Source organism: Meriones unguiculatus, chromosome 3, assembly GCF_030254825.1.
Source record: "Meriones unguiculatus strain TT.TT164.6M chromosome 3, Bangor_MerUng_6.1, whole genome shotgun sequence".
Classification (NCBI taxonomy): Eukaryota; Metazoa; Chordata; class Mammalia; order Rodentia; family Muridae; genus Meriones; species Meriones unguiculatus.
Window position 1 is genome coordinate 156018261 of NC_083351.1, and position 14021 is coordinate 156032281.

At 38.8% G+C, this 14021-nt stretch overlaps 1 non-coding gene across 1 annotated transcript; it reads left to right on the plus strand.

Annotated features, from left to right (window-relative positions):
* The first annotated feature begins 12020 nt into the window (after nt 1-12020).
* On the plus strand, nt 12021-12153 carry LOC132653364 (small nucleolar RNA SNORA17). The gene has a single exon (XR_009591127.1). It is a non-coding gene; the product is annotated as a small nucleolar RNA SNORA17 (small nucleolar RNA).
* Nucleotides 12154-14021: the final 1868 nt, after the last annotated feature.

Sequence of the window (14021 nt, forward strand, 5' to 3'; positions counted from 1 at the left end):
GTAATCACAACAGCTCATTCTGCACAACAGTTCTTTCCCATTGAGTGAGAACATAAACAGAATTATTGAAAACCAACAGAGAAAAACAAAGTTGAAAAATTTCTGCTGATGTAAGTATGATTTTGAATCATTCAACTTTAAACTTTAAATTTACCAAAGGCAGGTTATCCTAGACCAGATTGAAGCTCTTACAAGATGAACCAGTTCCTTTCCCTGAAATCAAAGACTTGCTCTCTTGCTGGTCTCAAAGAAGGTAAACATCATAAATTCGACAGTCATGAAGGATTAAATTATTTACAGCAATATAAGTAAGTTTGTAACTTATTTTCCCTGTGTTAAAACTTTCCCTGGTAATCCAGCTTTACTGATACTATTGCTGCAGCTGCAAGAATTCTGAAACTAGGACCCATATGGTGTTCTGTTTAGGGAGTTGTCTCCTGTGCCAGTGAGTTCTAGGGTTTTCCCCACTTTTTCTTCTAACCGATTTAATGTATGTGGTTTTATGTTGAGGTATTTGATCCACTTGGACTTTAGTTTTGTGCAGGGTGATAAATATGGATCTAATTTCATTTTTCTGCATGTAGACATCCAGTTGGACCACCATTTGTTGAAGACGCTGTGTTTTTTCCACTGAATGGTTTTAGCTTCTTTGTCAAAAAATCAAGTATCCATAGGTGTGTGGATTTATTTCTGGTTCTTCTATTCGGTTCCATTGATCCAGCATTCTGTTTCTATGAAAATACCACGCAGTTTTTATTACTATGACACATTTTATAAATACAGGTTTCTGGCAGGTTTTACTTCACATTTTATATTAATATTTCCATTTTTAATTTTTTGATATTATAATATAGTTACATTGTTTCATCCCTTCCCTTTCATCGATCAAGCTCTTCTACTTATCCTCGATCTTATTCAAATTATTGGTCCCATTTTCCTTAATTGCTGTTAAATTCATATATACATAATTTCTTATATTTATATGTTTTAAAGGCTGACCATTTTATTAATTTTTAATCTCATACATGGTAGTAAGAATCCTCTCTGATATTCTAGTCTGTTGTTTTCCGACAGTCTTTTCCTCTGCATTCTACAAGATGTATTTATCACTCAGTCAAAACGAAGTTATTAAGAAAAACATGATAGGCCAGATGTGGTGGCACACACCTGTGATCCCAGCACTTGAAGAAGCAGAGGCAGGTGGACCTCTGTGAGTTCAAGACCAGCGTGGTCTACAAAGTGAGTCCAGTGCAGCCAAGGAAACACAGAGAAACTGTTGAGAGGAAGACACGGAGAGAGAGAGAGAATTGAATTCATCTAAGTGTGTTTGTATGCATATATCTGTATGCATCTGAATGTTTGTTGATTCTGTCTATGAGCACCGGTGTACTGTATGAACTGATTCCACTTATTTTCACATGCCTACAGGCATTCACATACACTCACACTCTCTGTTTGTTTTTTCAAAAACAAGCAGAATTTCTCTGTGTAGCTCTGGCTGTCCTGGGCTAACTTTGTATATCAGGCTGGCCTAAAACTCACAAAGATCTGACTGCCTTTTCCTCATCCATATTAGAACTAAAGATGTGCGCCACCATAATTAATGCCAGAGCTTGTTTCTTCATCTTGTTTTGTTGTTGTTGTTTTGCTGTTTTTAACTATACATTGCCAATGCATCAAAATGTCACTCTAAACAACTTTTTCTTTTAAACATTTCTTTGTTATGTTTTGTAGATTTGATGTTTTTAATTAATTATACTTTATTCACTTTGTATTCCCCCATAAGCCCCACCCTCCTCCCCTCCGGATCCCGCCCTCCCACCCCCTTCTTCATGCATGCCCCTCCCCAAGTCCACTTATAGGGGAGGTCCTCCTCTCCTTCCTTCTGATCTTAGTCTGGCAGATCTCATCAGGAGTGGCTGCAATGTCATCTTCTGTGGCCTGGAAAGGCTGCTCCCCCCTCAGGGTGAGGTGATCAAAGAGCAGGCCAATCAGATTATATCAGAGGCAGTTCCTCTTCCCATTACTGTGTAACCCACTTGGACACTAAACTGCCATGGGCTACATCTGTGCAGGGGTTCTAGGTTCTCTCCATGCCTGGTACTTGGTTGGAGTAAGAGTCTCTGGGAAGACCCCTGTGTTCAAATTTTCTGGTTCTGTTGCTCTCCTTGTGGAGACCCTGTCCTCTCCAGATCTTACTATTTCCCACTTCTTACATAAGATTCCATGCACTCTGCCCAACAGATGGCCATAAGTCTCAGTGTCTGCTTTGACAGTCTGCAAGGCAGAGCCTTTCAGAGGCCCTCTGTGGCAGGTTCCTAGCTTGTTCCCTGTTTTCTTCTTCTTCTGATATCCTTACTCTTTGCCTTTCGGGATAGGGATTGAGCATTTTAGTCAGGGTCCTCTCTCTTGATTTGTTTCTTTAGATGTACAGATTTTAGTAGGTTTAGCCTATATTACATGTCTATATGAGTGAGTATATACCGTGTGTGTCTTTCTGCTTCTGGGACAGCTCACTCAGGATGATCCTTTCCAGGTCCCACCATTTACTTGCAAATTTCATGATTAACTTATTTTTCATTGCTGAGTAATGTTCCGTTGTGTGGATGTACCACAATTTCTGCATCCATTCTTCAGTTGAGGGGCATCTGGGCTGTTTCCAGCTTCTGGCTATTACAAATAAAGCTGCTACAAACATGGTTGAGCAAATGTCCTTATTGTGTATTTGAGCCTCTTTTGGATATATGCCTAGGAGTGGTATGGCTGGATCTTGAGGAAGCACTATTCCTAGTTGTTTGAGAAAGCGCCAGATTGATTTCCAGAGTGGTTGTACAAGTTTACATTCCCACCAGCAGTGGAAGAGGGTTCTCCTTTCTCCACAGCATCTCCAGCATGTGTTGTCACTTGAGTTTTTCATCTTGGCCATTCTGATGGGTGTAAGGTGAAATCTTAGGGTTGTTTTGATTTGCATTTCCCTAATGACTAATAACGTTGAACATTTCTTTAAGTGTTTCTCTGCCATTCAATATGATACTCCTCTACAGAGAATTCTTGTTTAGCTCTGTTCCTCATTTTTTTTAATTCTATTACTTGGTTTGCTGCTTTCAGTTTCTTTAGTTCTTCATATATACTGGACATTAGCCCTCTGTCTGTTAAAGGGTTGGTGAAGATTCTTTCCCAATCTGTAGGCTGTCGTTTTGTTCTGATAACAGTGTGCTTTACTTTACAGAAGCTTTTCAGTTTCATGAGGTCCCATGTATTGATTGTTGATCTTAGAGCCTGTGCTGCTGGTGTTCTGTTCAGGAAGTTGTCTCCTGCACCAATGAGTTCTAGGGTCTTCCCCACTTTTTATTCTAACCAATTTAATGTGGTTTTATGTTGAGATCTTTGATCCACTTGGACTTTAGTTTTGTGCAGGGTGATAAGTATGGATCTATTTGCATTTTCTACATGTAGACATCCAGTTAGACAAGCACCATTTGTTGAAGATGTCTTCTAGAGGTATCTCCATCCCTGATCTCAAGCTGTACTATAGAGCAACAGTAATAAAAACTGCATGGTACTGGCATAGAAACAGAATGGTGGATCAATGTAAGTGAGCAGAAGACCCAGAAATAAACCCACAAACTTATGAACATCTGATCTTTGACAAAGATGCCAAAACCATACATTGTAGATTTGATTTTTATACAACTTATCTTTCTAGTTTGTGTTACCAATCTTTCTCTGTACCTTGGAACATGAGAAAATTCTCTATTCCTATCACTTTGACAATTGGTTTTACTTAGCATCCTGAGGAAAGAGAAATGACAAAGGTTGATTAATTTGTTCTTTTACTAGCTCAATTTTTATTTTTAGACTCAGTTGTTTTCAAACATACTTTCAAACAAAACTTTGTGTATTCTTTTGGATATGCATATTTGCTGATTCCAGTTTCTTCCATTCCTTTTTACCTTAGACATTCGATTTTGTAACATTTTCACATTTCCAAGAGAATGCACATCACTTCAACATGTACTTTGGCAGTGCACATACATCCTTCTAACTTTTGTGAGGGTGTTTCTTTGATTGTGCTTTCCTCTCACATTTTCAATTTCCTTTTATTTTTACAGTTTCTTTCACTTGTTCCAGTCCCTGTGGTAGAAGGCCAATTAAAATGTGTCAAGCTGTCAAAGCCGGTTTCCTTCAGCAGGAAAAATCAGTAGAGGATTTTTGTTGTTGTCATTCAAGAAGTTCCTAGTCTTTTTTGTTTATGAATTTGGCATTAAACATACATTATATCACCCTTCTCTGGATCAAGGAATCTATTGTAGCTGTTGTCTTGATAAACTGTATTTTGTGGTTTAGTAGCACATCATGCCACTGAAATAGTTTTCTCGCAGCAACAAGAAAATAAAATTTGGCATTTAGTAATCTTGGTTTAGAATACTAAAAATTGAGGTGATTTGTAATAAAAACACAATATACTGATTATAGAACAACCCTGTGTAAAATTCTTTCCATAGAAAATAGTACCACACACGATTTTCAAACACTTGAGTATAAGTGCATGATTGTCATTAGATTTTCTTCATAAATCTTAGAAAAAAGGAATGAATAATTTAAGTGGCATAAGTATTGACTCTATTTTCTTATTCACTGATTTAATGATAATTATCTGCTCTGCTCTTAAGTGAAATCTGTGCTTACTTCAGATGATAAACACAAAAATCATGTGGCCAGAGTACTGTCCACATACAAAAACTAGATATATAGTTAGCTAAAAAACCATTAGAAAGAGGGAGACTCTGAGCAAAGGGTCTAAGTGAACATTTAACAGCAAGGGACAGGAGGACTGTAGAAGTGTGCGGAGCAATAAACAGAAAATGAAGTTCAGAAAATGCAGTTGAGCATACACTACCATTCACATTCAATGATTTCATGAACATCATTGTCAGTACGTTGGGCTTAACTGACAACAAGACATGGGAGAATTGTAGAATTTCCAAAGCCAAGAAACATGATCTCATACAGTTTCAAACATTTCACCATGAAAGGCAATGCACATACAGAAGAGTATGTTAAAAACATGCAGACACTTTGAGATCGGGAATGGAGATACCTCCAGATGATCTGTTGTTGTATAGGGTTGTTTTGGAGATTCTGGGTTTTTTGTTTCTCCATATGAAGCTGAGAATATTTTTTTCAAGGTCTGAAAAGAATTGAGTTGGTATTTTGATGGCAATTGCATTGAATCTGTAGATTGTTTTTGGCAGGATGGCCATTTTCAACATAATGAAATCTATACACCTAAAGAAGATAATCAAGAAAGCAGACATGGGGTATGATGATCTATCCTCATTTAGAAAGACAAATGGGATATGCATTGAACGTATGACAGGAGTCTACTGCAGAAAGCATCTGAAAGACTCTACCTAGCAGTGCTCCAAAATAGATACTAAGACTCACAACCAAACCTTCGGCAGAGTGCAGGGAATCATATGAAAGAAGGGGAGTTTGATGTGGAAAGGATAGGAGCTCCACAAGGACCAAATATATCTGGGCACAGGGTCTTTTCTGAGATGGACACTCAACCAAAGTCCATGAAAGGATAAAACCTAGAACCTCTGCTCGGATGTGACCCGTGATAACTCAGTAATCAATTGGTTTCCCATAGTAAGGGGAACAAGGACTATTTCTAACAGGAACTCAATGAGTGGCTCTTTGACCTCCCCACCTCCCAAGGGAGGAGCAGTACTGTTAGGCCACAGTGGAGGACTTTACAGCCAGTCCTGAAAATACCTGACAAAAGGGAGTCATATGAAAGGGGAGGAGGTCCTCCCCTACTAGTGGACTTGGAAAGGGGCAGGGAGGAGATGATGGAGGGAGGGTGGGACTGGGGAGGGAATGAGGGATACAACTGGGATACAGAATTAACAAAATGTAACTAATGAGAAAAATAAAATTATGAAAAAAAAACCATGCAGACACAAAGAAGAATCTATGAGATATGTGTTGTATTACACAGAATATGTCTGTGGAATCACCAAAGAATTTTCCAGCTACCCATTAATAACTTTTTCGTATGAATAAATTTGTACTCCTAGAGTGCATTGTACTTTGGCTTTTATGTCACTTTCCTTTCTTCATGAGGCTCTAGTCAGTGTATGTCTTTTAATTAATTATTATTATACATATTAAGTATGTGTCTTTCAATAATATAATAGTTATTATACAATAACTATTATTGTATAATAATAATTTATGCCATTTTAAAGCAATAGTCTCTTTCAGAGTTCCTTTTCCTCCACCAAGCAGTAATTTATAGACAGTTTTTTTTTATAGTTTAAATTTTTTGATGATTTCAATGTAAGAACAGAATCTTTGAAGCTGTTAGAGTAAACTATAAGAGAAACATTTTAAGATATAGGTTTTGAGAATGACTTTCTGGGTAGAAATTTAATAATTCACAGAAAAAAATAGTAAGAATTGAGCATAGGATTGCATCAAGTAAGTGATTCAACACTACAAAACAAATAATTATCAGAATAATTGTCACAGACTGGGAAAAAAATTTCCCAGGAATTTAAAAAAAGATGTGTGACAAGACTTTTCCTGGGGAGATATAACACACACATCAACTAATCCCAGACAGGGAAAAAAACAACAGACCAAAGCATGTATCCTAATAAAATCCAACTTGGTGAACCAATGGGTCTTATTAGAGTTACTTATAGAAAAATGTGTAAGTAGTTACTTACCGGAACAAAAACGCCACAAAGACAGCTGCATCACCAACATCCACAGCAAAAGGAATGAAAGCTCGCGGAGCTGGAATCCTGAAGTTGACTGCACAGCCCACAGACAGCTCACTTAGCAGGTTTCAGGGTGTCCTTTTCTGGTGCCTCTGTTGTTCTAAGACTTCGAGGCAGCCTGGCTGGTTTCTAACCCTTACAGTCCTGGTCTCAGAGGTTTCTTTGCAAGTTGGTGGTCTGGGAGTGGCTTTCAGTAGTCTCCATTGCTTATTCTTTTTTTTTTTTCTTTTTCTTTATTAATTACACTTTACTCACTTTGTATCCTCCCCCCCGTGGTTCCCTCCCCCTCCCGTCCCAATCCCTCCCTTCCTTCACCCTCTGCATGCATGCCCCTCCCCAAGTCCACTGATGGGGGGGGACTTCTTTTCCTTCCTTTTGATCCTAGTCAATTAGGTCTCATCAGGAGTGGCTGCATTGTCTTCTTCTGTGGCCTGGTAATGCTGCTTCCCTCTCAGGGGGAAGTAATTAAAGAGCAGGCCAAGCAGTTCCATGGGAGAAGCCTAGTTATTCTTCTATGTTTCAGGGACTTCTTAAAACTATTTTAAATTATTTTCATTCTGCCTTAAGGAGCTTCCCTGGGAGACAGAATGTTTTAACCTTGGAGGAAACTGCCATATAACACAAGACTAAAAATTACAGTCAATGTTTAACTTATGTTTGGGATGTAAATTTAATTTTTTTTTCTTAATGGAAGTTGGGGGCGATAGAAAGACCTGGAGGTGACAGGCGCTATCCAAGGAGACCAACAGAGCCAAAAACATTTGGGACCAGGGGGCCCTGCAGAGACAGATGCTCTAACCAAGAACCATGCATAGAGAGGACCTAGATTCCCTGTTCCCACGTAGTCCACAGGCAGCTCAGTATCTATCTGGGTGTCCAGAGTAAGGGGAGCAGAAGCTGTGTCTGACATGGACTCAGTGGCTGGCTGTTTGGTCACCTCCCTCTTGGCCACCAGCCTTGCTGGGCCACAAAGGAAGAGGATGCAGCCAGTACTGATGAGAAGTGATAGGCTAGAATCAGATAGTAGGAGAGGAAGACCTCCTCTGTCAGTGGACTAGGGGAGGGCCATAGAGGGAGAAGAGGGAGGAAGGGTGGGACTGGGGGGACTCGAGGGGTGGAGCTACAACCAAGATACAGAGTGAATAAACTGAAATAAATAAATAAATAAATAAACAAACAAATAAATAAATAAGACAAAAAATTTAATGGCATGAAGGTAGATCAGGGAAAGAACAGGTGCTAAAAGGAGAACTGGGACAGATAAAGGCAAACAAGGAAGTTAATATGATCAAAGTACATCATGTATACGTTAAGATGAATACATTATTTTGAAAAAATTATATATGCTAACAAACATAATTACAAGGTTCATTGATTCATAAGTATATTTTCATTTATTAGCTATATTCACTGTTCTTTTTGTAAAACATTTTACTCATCCAATATATTATGATCATGTTTTCTTTTTTCCTCTGCCAAATCCTCCCAGATCCTTTCCACCACTACAGACATCAAACTCCAAGCCCTTTTGCTTTCCCCATCTCGTTAAAAAAACGAGATTGTTTTGTATTGGCATGTTATTCCTGGGCACAATATGTAGCACACTCTTTGAATTCTTCAACACTCCCTATCTTTTCTTCCCTCTCCGTGGTCTCAGCTTTGCTCAGACAGTCCCTACTTTGCTTTCAAGCTTCATATTTTATGTCTCCATTGTGGAAATGCAAGATAATATGCAATGTCTGTCCTTCTGAGTTGAGCTTATTTGGTTTAATCATTCCAGTTTCATTTGTTTTCCTGGAAATGGTGTAATTTTCTTTTTAATGTTTGAACATTACATTGTTTTTATATCCTAAATTTAGAAAAGAGTCCTGATGAGACCTGATAAGCGAGGGTCAGATGGAAGGAGATGAGGACCTCCTCTATCAGTGGATTTAGAGAGGGTCAGGAAGGAGATGAGGGAGAGAGAATGGGGGTTGGGAGGGAATGAGGGAGAGGGTTACAGCTGGAATACAAAGTAAATAAACTGTAATTAATATAAAAAGAAAAGAGTCTATCAGATGTTGATGGACACCTGCACTAATTCCAAAATGTGGCTGTTGTAAAGAGAGACGCAAGGGACTCCTCAGGTATTTATCTACATGTGAGATAGTTAAAGTATAAAGAAATTCTACTTTTAAGTTGATAAGACTCTCATAATGATTTCTACAGTATGTGCACTTATTCAGTTCTCCAAATAATGTTTAATATTTCCTTTTACAATGTATCCTTGCTAACTTTTTTTTTCTTCATTTCTCTTGAAGGCAATTGTAACTGACTGGTATGAATCTCATTGTAGTTTGGTTTATATTTTTCTGAGGTCTAAGGATGTTGAATATTTTTAATATGTTTATTGGTTATTTGTGCTTTTTTGTAAAACAGTCTTTTTTATGTGCTGAATTATTTGGTTTTATAACATTTAAATTTTTAGTCATTTACATATCCTAGATACTTATATCTTGTCAAATAATTGACTAATATTGTGTCATTGTGGGGTTTGTTTCCTCTGGTATGAAGAAGTATGCTGTTCTCCTTTAATGCTGTTAGTCAATCTATGCAATTATTTCCTTGCTTATTGGAGTCATATTCAGAAAAATCATTTTCTATGCCTGCAAAATTAAATGTTTTTCATTTTATTTTCTCTATTAGTATCAAGTTCGGATTCTGAAACTGAAGATTATGATTAAATTAGACTTGATTTATATATGGGATGAGAAATAGAATTCTATTTTTTTTTATCATTGGGGTTTCCAAGATTCCTATCATTATTGGATGGAGAGATTGTTTTTTCTCTATTGTATATTTTGGTGACTGCACAAAACAAGATGGCCACAGTAATGTGGATTTATTTTTGATTGCCTTGTTAGTTTGTATATCTGGTACAGTGACATACTGTTTTTATTACGATGACTCTGAAATATAATTTGAAATCAAGTATCATAGCTTTTACAATATTGATCTTTTCTTTGGAATTTCACCCTCTACTTGGGTAACTTCTGGTTTCCACATGAAGTTTAGGATTTTTTTTTTATCAACTTTGATAGGGATTTCACTAAATATGTAAATTACTTCATAATGCAATTGTGATTTCACACAGCATAGAAAACAATAAACACAACAAAGAATCAGTCCTCAGAATAAAAAGAAAACACTACTGACTAGTTTCATCTGACAAGAGTTAACCATGTGAAGGTTAATGTTGATTGTCAATTTGACCGATGTGGAATAATCTGGAAAATGGAACTCCTGTCCTGCCCATTGAGAAACCATATTACATTAATTATAATGGGAAAACCCTGCGTAACAATCTCCAACTGTATGAATGTGGAAAGACAAAGAAGTCCTAGTTGCTACTCTGTCCATACTCAGGGGAGAAGTACATTCATTCCTTACCTATTAAAAGAAATCATCTGTGTCTATTCACATCTTAGAGGGAGCAGAGCTTCTTCTGTAATGGTATTTGTGCCCTCATGGAAACCATTTCCCAACGCACAATGTTTTCACACTGTTATGAATTAGTTTCTCCACATGGATTTGAAAGGACAATGGTAATAATGTTTACATTCTGGCATGGTTTTTGCTTATTATTCTCTTTGATACAATCATTTACTTTGACTAGAAAAATGTCAAAGATCTTCAAGATGTTAAGTTCAAAATTCTGTTATTCATTTCTGCTATTAAGATTATATAATCACTCTTTCTTGTTTTCTCTGAAGCTGAGTTTGGTTTTGGCTGTACAAAGTAGTGTGTTCTTTCAAATCAGGTTTGTTTCTTACTCATTTTCCCACTCTGTGAACAGAGAGAGTTTCTGTGTATACCAGACACTGTTCATTGCATAAATTGTACTTTTATGTGTATGAAATGCATTCATTTATAAACTTATTTGGTATACTTTACTTAGCTGAACTCTAGAAAGTAAAATTCCTGAGTGCCTATTTTGTACTTCATTGTTCCTAGTTATCACAGAAGCTCTAGACAGAGGTCAGCTTCTAAGTTATTCCCTATAAAGCAAACTGTGCCTGTATTCTCATTTATTTGAACTTGAGTTCTGTCAGATTTCAGAGACTAAAGAGATTCAGAATCAGCCAGTTCTGGGACTTCTATGGCATATGTTTCACTGACAAATCTGTCTAAAACTTATGTGAAGCTAATATTTCCTCCAGGCCATAAAAATACACCAAGCCAGTTTGAAAGGGTAAGGGGTAAAATGAAATAGCCATGCTAAGTGAAATATTTGACGGAGTCCTAAATGTAAACATCTCCGGCAATTTGAAGTGTTCATCTTCTTACATGGGCATATAGGAGGCAGATCCCACTGTGCTGTCTTTCAAAGTAAAGAGAAGTTACAGTTGAGATTCAGTATTGTGTAAAAAGGACATAAAATAAGATCTGTGCAACCCAAAGAGAATACCAGTATTACATCTTATAGATTATTTAGAAACATAGATGAATGTAAGTTTCTGAGTTTAAGAATATAAAGACTTTTGTAGCTTTCTGATTTGCTCTCAAATACAATATTTTCTTTCAACTAATTGATATTGAAAGATGTTCTTCACATCTTTCACTATCAATCAATTAGTTGAAAGAAAATATTGCATAGGAAAATATTACTGTTGTTAATTATACCAGGAGACAGGGAATAACACACGATTCCACTTTGGATTATTGTATTTTTATTTTTAGTAGTTCTGTCATTCTGATGTTTGCTTTTTATTTTAACTGCTTAAATAGGGTCCATTTCTGCTCCCTCTATTAATATATTCTGGGCAATATCCCTAGAAAATAACATATTTACATTCTTTAGCTCAGAATCAGGTGCTGTCTAATCATTTGCCTGTAGAAAAATTAACTATTTTGAGTCCATAATGTAAAGCAGACATCATTACGATTGAGATGTATCAGTGAGCAAAACAAATAAAAAAATAAATCTGATTACTGATTGCTTTTATAATTTATGTAATCTAGAAATTATGGGTAGGAATGTATACTATATATTATATAATGCATATAATATATAATGTAATATTATATATTATAACATATAATAAATAGGTAAAATGTACTATATATGAAATAGAAATGAATGCTATAAAAAGAAAAAGAAAAAACACCTCCCCCCCTCAAATAAAAACAAAACCAAAATATAGACCAAGTTAAGAGGAAAGATTTTTGGACGTTAAGGATACAGATGCTGCCTCTAGAGGTGTTGCAGCTGTGGCTACTGAGTCATGTGTGTATCAGTAGGTGTTAAGAGAGGAGAGAGAATATGTCTAGGCTCAGCGCTCTGACCTGTGAATGTCTTAATGATTAGTAGCCTAGCATTCCCTGAAAAAAAGCGAGTATGAAACAATCACCAGTCCAGTTCTGCACAGATCTTCATGGACTCCCAGGGTGGGGAACAAGTCGGAGACTAGAAAAAATTCCTGCCTGGGACTGCAGGGTCCAAGTGGAAGTGAGGCGGACACAGAAGACTAGCACATAGAGCCACTTGATTGGGCCCTGGCAAGGAGTGAGCTCAGACAGGAGCTAGCCCGAGATGAACACCAGTGGAGTGCCGCGCAGGCTTGAGGAGGACAGACCACGCCCAAGATGACGCCAGCCAGGTGCCATAACGCACATTGTGTCCTAGCACTCCTGAAACCACTTCTGAGATGACCCCAGACACTCAGAGATTGTGCTACCAAGAGGAGCAAGGGGCTACCAAGAGGAGGGTGCTACCAAGAGGAGCAAGTAACTGGTGGAGAAATGGAAGAGAAGGGTGAACAGAAGGCTGTGGGCTCAATGAGGAAAGCAGAGCTGGAGACTCGAGGGTATTGAACAACAGCCTGATTTCAGTAGCCAGTGATAAAACCTGAGACCATGGCGGGGTCCTGGCCTGCACTGCCACCAGGGGCCACATCTGGATTTATGGCGCTGTGGTAGTAGGTGTCTGTTACCACCAAAAGCCAAGCAGATGTGCCTAGCTTGGGCTGGGAACATGTTGATGTCTGAGGGCTTTGTAGAACCGGCCTCACCCATGTGAGAGCTGGCCTTAAGGGCATGAGAACAGGAGAGCTGATTCCATTGCAGAGGTTGCTGGTGAGCCAGCCCTGAGGGTATGAGCACAGGAGAGCTGGCCCTACCACTCATCTCCCATGCGGTGGCATGGACAAGGATGAGATACCTTACTCCCCACTAGCTCCTTGTCACCTGGGGCCAGTGAAGACCTGGGGTTGGGGTCGTGGAAACAGGGGAGCTGGCCCTTCCTCTCACCAGCTGCATCATTCGGTAAAGAGGGCCCTGAGCCTTGCCTGGGCAGCATACTAGATCTGCTCTTGGATGTAGGGGTTCTGGGTAAGACAACCAGAGGGCATAACCATTGGAGTTCTGACCCTGTCTCTTGTCTGCTTTATGGTGGCATCTACGAGGGAAAGGTCCCACTTCCTTTTACCCCCATCATTTTTAGCAGGTGCTGGCCCTGTCTTCTCACCTGCTGCTGTACCTAGGAGAGAAGTTTCTGCATCTCACCTGGGCAGCACAGAAGAGCTGACCCTCATGGTCATGGCGGATGAGTCAGCCCTGAGGATGTGAGCATGGGAGGGCTGTCCTCACTACTTGTGTGTGGTTCAAGGGTGAAGCAGAGGTGTACCTATGGCAGGCTGACCTTCTGGACCTGGAGTCATGAGAGTGACAGAAGTTGCCATGTCCCTTACGGGTTGCAACAAAGGGGGGACTGAGCCCTGGACCTCATCAGGGCAGCAGGGCAGAGCCTCATATGCATTCTTAGTTCATTGCTTCTCTGTAGCCAATAGATGATACTGATATTTCCTGTGGACACTGATATGACCTATGATATGTTGTCTGCAAGAAAATGACAGCCAATGCATATGATAAACTGTCTTGACATTGGAGAGACTTTTGTCAGAAGTTAAAATTGGCAGATCAACATGGGAATCCCAGAAAGGAACAATAAGTAATGCAATCATTTTGTTGTCCTCACCTGCAAGAAAGAGGACCCTGGGTAAGATGATCAATCCCTCATTCAGAAAGGCAAATGAGATGGACATCAGAAAAGGGAGAAAATAGGGAACAAGACAGGAGCCCACCACAGAGGGCCTCTGAAAGACTCTACTTAGCATGGTATCAAAGCAGATGCTGAGGCTCATAACCAAACTTTGGGCAGAGTGCTGGGATTCTTATGAAAGAAGGGGG